Below are 6,000 nucleotides of genomic sequence, written 5' to 3'. Positions count from 1 at the left end.
TAACCAGCTTCTTCCACTTTGGCACCCTCTTGGTGGGTCATTTTTCAATGCCAAACATCGCCAGAATCAAAGGCAAAAGAAAGCAAAAACAAGGCTGTGCTCATACCACTTGTTCATTATGAGTCCTATAAAAATAATAATATTTTATAGGATATTTAAAAAAATAAAGTCAATAAAATAAAAACGCTGGATTTGAGAGGAACTGCAAACAGTTCTATCTTAACACAGTCTGATGATCTGCTTCCAAACAAACCCACACAGGATTATGCTGTTAGAAATTAAGGAAAGACTGGGAAGAACTTGATCATTCATTCATTCATTCATTCATTCATTCATTTTCTATAACTTGCCATCTCATGACTCTGGGCAGCTTAAATGACTCCCTATGGATTTTACTATGGTGGTACTCATCTCCATTTCCAGGTCATTGAGCCAGCGCTGTCCAAAAACATTTCCGAGTTCATGTGGCCAGCATGATGTCATGCAGCACGGTTATCTTCCCACCAAAGTGGTACCTATTTATCTAGACAACTTATAGTTCATAAAATAGATTATACTTAAAATTTAAAAAATACTTTAAAACAGTATGGGATTATTTCTTGACCCCAAACAGAATTTGCAACCAGGCCTACTCTTCATTTCAGTTTTTAAATTGCTGTAGAAATCTTATCTTCTTACTCTTTCAGCATTATATTCTAAAAGAAAACTGCAACCTTGTGTTGTATACTGATCTTCATATAGTCCCTCACTCTCAATGGTACTGACTCTGAATTTTAGTACTGACCTTTCTAAGGACAGCTGTGACAAAATTATTGCCATTTCTCATTGAACTGTGCATGAAAAATGTTCATGGAAAGGATTATGCTTTCTTTTTTCTTTTTTTTTTAAAAAAACCCTTTTGTTTTATGGGGGAAAAAGAACAGAAAATCATGTTGCTGACCTTTCTTTGGTCTTAATGAGGTATTTTCAGAGCAGGAAAATAATTATGATGAAAAGAAGATGTCTACTTGTATTTGGCTGCAGGGTAATTTCATTGTGGGGGGGTTGATAGAAGCTACCTTTCATATATTAGAACAATACAAATATGTCTATTGAGAATGCCATTATCCTCGGCAATATATACAATACATTAAGTCATAGCAGCTAATCTAAAAACCAAAAGCTAAGCCTGATTAGTATTTAGATGTGAGACCACCAAAAAATACCAAGATCAGACAGGAAAGTCAAAAGATATATTGGAGAAAGGCAATCACAAACTACCTATTTACTGTTGCTAAGAAGGGCATTAAAGATTTAGCAATTTCCTTCCTCAGTATGATTGCATTGGGTAATTTTTCCCCAACACTTTGTATTCTTTTGTTGACTGATTCTGTTTTTGATTTCCATTTTATTGGATTTTATTGCTATTTTATTGATGATGTATGCCAACCTAAGTCATGGGTGGCTATAGAAATCAAATAAATAAATCAACCGGCACAAAATATATATCTATGTAGTCACCAAGAGTGAAGTTCAACTCAAGGAGATTTTATTTTAAGTATATTAAATGGCAGAGCTCAGTGCTTGAGGAACATTGTGTCGATATTACCATCCCTTGGTTGAAATTGAATTTATTTAATGCTGAGATTGATCTAAGCGCTGACACAGAAATGGATGATTCAGTTTTGAATGAGGGTATCCAATTTTATGTCAATAGCATCATTTTCCAGAAATAACTATGTGTTACACATCATTTTCAGTCTCCATGAAAAAAAACAAGTTTAAGTTTGCCTTGAAAGTTAGAATCAAATCTTGATTGCTGCTACATATTGTCCAGGTGCTCATCCTTAGCATTCATAGTTAATATTACATATTTTGTTCTCTTCTCAATACCCAGCTCCTACAAAATCAAACAGAAATCACACCTGGGCCAAAATCTTTACAAAATCATTAAATCCTGAACGCTCATACAAAATTGCATTTCAATTTTGCAATGTTCAAGAGAGATATTGGATCATAAGAAAAAGGTACTATAATACTAACTGGAAATGCTGGGAATTGTATATATAACTGTATATTATCTGTATATAATTACAAATTCATACCTGTGTGAATTGACCTAAAGCAAGGGGCAATTTGGCCACTGCCGTTTCTGCTGTTACTATAAAAAGCTACCGTAGCTTTGCAATTAAGCATACTATCTCCCACTTCAATTCACAGTAAGATTGCAAACCTTAGCAACTACATTTTTAAAAGAAAAATAATACTGGTTGATTTCATCATCTGCATTAAACACATTCAAGACGCCTTGCAGAGTTATCTGTTTAAAAGATAGGTATTTCATCTGACACCTTTAACTAGATTTGTGGCCATCACTCCACTCCTATGTAATAATCAAAATGATTAGCATTTAACTACTTTGGAAAAAGCTAGGTAAATGAAGTAAATTGGATGTTTAAAAAGCCAAAGGTCATATAATGAATTAAAAGGCAAAGTTCATATACCAAGGAGAATGTCTAAGACAGCACAAGATTGAACTCTAGTGGTTCTTTTGAAACATTGCAAACAGCTTTGAGCATTGTCTCCCAACAACAGATATTTTGCTTTCCAGCTCTTGAGGAAGACATCAAACTAGTAGTCAAAATGCTCATGGAGAGGAGTAACATATGTTTTCCAAAATAAAGGTAGTGAAAGAGAGGTTTTCTAGCACTAGACAGAAATCCTCTCTATTCAGAAATCAAAATCAAAGATGTCTGTGTTTCATTTGGGCCCTGTTGTCTTCCTTTGTTCTTTCCAGGTGATCAAAAAACATTATTTTCCCCTTGCATGCATATTAGTTTAACAGCTAGAGGGGTTCTTTAATTTCTCATCTCCAATTTTATTGACTCAACTTGAATGAAATAAAGGCATGCCTTTATCTACAGCTTTCAAGCTTGTGAGTTATTTATTGTACTGATATCATTTTCCCAAGAGCTGTAGCTAGCTTATATTGGTACAGGGATGTCTGCAGAGTATGATTTTTAAAAAATCCAAAATGGCAACCACAATCAAAGCAAGTGACACACATAAATGAAGCAGTGGAAACATCTTTAGTTGAATGGCAAGGTTTACATCTGCTAGCAGCCCAGTCAGTCAGTCTCATTTGCCTATGAGCTGCCCAAAATTATGCTACAAATATACTAATTCTAGGCCACAGGCCTATAGTATATTATTCTAGGCCATAGGCCTAGCAGAACAGACAGGTTTTACAGGGCTCATTTGAACGAGGGTAGGGGGAACTGGGTATTTCAGAAGAGATGCTATTCCAGAGACCGGGTGCTGCAACAAAGAATGCCCATTTCTGGAGTGCTATCAGATGCCACAACAAGACTCAAAGCTGTTAACTATGTTGGATCAAATACAGGAGTATAGGGGACAGATAAGTCCCTCAGATAGGCATAGATGTCATGCAGGGATTTATAGGTGATAACCATCACCTTGAATTGTACATGGAAGCATACCGGTATGGCATACCTATAATAGTATAAATACAAAGATGGTTAGGGGTCTGGAGGCTAAAACATACAAAGAACAGTTGCAGGAATTGGATGTCTAATGAAAAGGACTAGGGATGACGTGATGGCAGTGTTCCAATATCAAAGCAGTTGCTACAAAGAAGAGGGAGTCAAGCTATTCTCCAAAACACCTGCAGGCAGAACAAGAAGCAATGGATGGAAACTTAAGCAAGGAGAGAACCAACGTAGAACTAAGGAGAAATTTCCTGACAGTTGCAATGATTTGCCTTCAGAAGTTGTGGGTGCTCCAACACTAGAGGTTTCTAAGAAGAGATTGGACAACCATTAATCTGAAATGGTATAGGATTTCCTGCTTGAGCAGAGAGTAGATCAGAGGTCTTCAAACTTGGCAGCTTTAAGACTTGTGCACTTCAACTCCCAGAATTCTCCAGCCAGCTATGCTAAGCTATGCTGGCTGGAAACTTCTGGGAGTTGAAGTCCACAAGTCTTAAAGCTGCCAAGCTTGAAGACGTCTGGACTAGATAGAAGACCTCCAAGGTCCCTTCCAACTCTGTTATTCTGTTAGTATGCCCTAAAATGCCTGTGCCACCACATTCTGTAATTTGTATCAGCTATAACTTCTGAATAATGTTCAAAGGGAGTCCTTTTGTAGAACATGTTTCAACAATTTCAATGCCACAAAATATGAGTGACTAGCTGGAGGGCCTCTCAGTCCAGAAATGGCAGTACAATTGGCACACAAGATGTAATGTTTGTAAGAATGCTCCCTTGTTATTTTTAAAATTAGGTATGGTGCCATCTGTGTGATCCAGTAGTAAGAACATGGGGTTTTTGCTCTGTTCCTTGAATATTGGTCATAATAAAAGAAGCTAGCATTTCGTTCTAGTGTTACCTAATACCGAAACTCATAAAGAACACCAGCATGCTGTTTCTTTGATGCTTGCATAACAGCTGTTGTTTTCTTTGAAGTCTTTTACCTGATATTTGCCCAGGTAGCAACATTAATTGATAAAAAGATTTGCAAAGGCTCGGTTCTGTTAGCGCTCAGAAACATTTGCATAAAGAGGGGGGGAAAGATTGATGCATACCTTACTCTATCAAGTATATTCTGCTTCTTAGACTGTGTTTGTGTGGGTGTGGTAGGTGTGTGTGTACATATGGATTGCATTTTTATTAAAGCCAGGCCATTATGTCCTAATGCAACAAATGTAGGAGCATCAGTAACACTCTAGTACTGACAGAACCACCACTATACAGATTGCACAACTCCTGGGAAGCCATTTATAAATTACAGCTGGCAACCACCGAGGGGGAAAAAAAATTCTCTACTTGAACAGCATGCATACATTAGATGGTGAAATTTCATCAGATGAGGAAGATAAACATCATTTGCCAGTACACATTCACCTCAGCAAGGACTAAGATTTAGAGCTACAAGAGGTTTAAACCCCCTGTAGAGGAAACTATATATTTACCTTCTTGGAGATTCTTTTGAAATGCTTTGTTTTCCTGTTACAGATCGTATCTGATTTTGATTATTCATTCTATGCAAACACATCTATTTTTCAGTCACTTCAGACGTGATGAGTACACAGTGAGTATCCTAGGAGTAATTAAACATTACAAAGCATGAAAAGAAATCTCCAATAAAAAAGAAAACTTGCAGGGAAGTATTTATAAGAGGGTTTAATTTGAACAAGGATACTTAATATCCAGAATTAATTTTGAATATTACAAAAAAATATACCAAGCAGTTAAAAATAATGAGAATATCAACAAATGTGTAGGGAATAAATTTTCCCACTTTGGAATAAGAAGACAAATTCAAAAACTAAGGGCAAAAATCTTGCAAATTTTAAGCCAACTGGGATTCTAACTATTATTGCCATTCCTCATGGCAAAAGTATTTCATAAAATTCAGCTTCTATGTTAATTAATTTCAAAACAAAAACCTTCATAATAATGAAATCCATAGCTGCATTAAAATATATATTTCATTTGTAATAACAATGTTTATAATTTGTTTAGTTACATAAAACTGTTCTGGAAAAGACTTCGTGGAATGTATATTTTGCAAACAAGATTTATTATAAAACACATAATGGAGATGGTTTTAGTCATACTATAATAATAACAGGGCAAATTGTGTTAACCAACTGCACTAGAACTAGAACTCCAGTTACTTGTACCTATCAGTGGTATGACGTTAATCTTAGATGGTGAAGGGAGAACATCAGCCTTCTCATAAGTAAGTCCTGCAGGCTCCAGGTTGGCTCAACTTAAAGGCTGCTCTGCTGAAAGGCCAGATGTGGGGCTAGAGAAGAAGACAGTAAAATGGTAGATATCAGAAAATAACAAAGAAGCTTGCAGAGGAAGTACTGGAAATTCTCTTATTGAGGGCTGTATAAACAGACATTTCCATCTCTCCTTACTTCCTGGTTGGAACCCAGTTCATTTGTCAGGCAGTAAATATAACTGGTTCCTCTAATGCAGGGGTGTCAAACTC

This window comes from Pituophis catenifer, unplaced genomic scaffold (genome assembly GCF_029215685.1).
Source record: "Pituophis catenifer annectens isolate HBS135680 unplaced genomic scaffold, rPitCat1.0.hap2 SCAF_2, whole genome shotgun sequence".
In the NCBI taxonomy this organism is placed as follows: domain Eukaryota; kingdom Metazoa; phylum Chordata; class Lepidosauria; order Squamata; family Colubridae; genus Pituophis; species Pituophis catenifer.
This window is presented reverse-complemented; position numbering follows the sequence as displayed.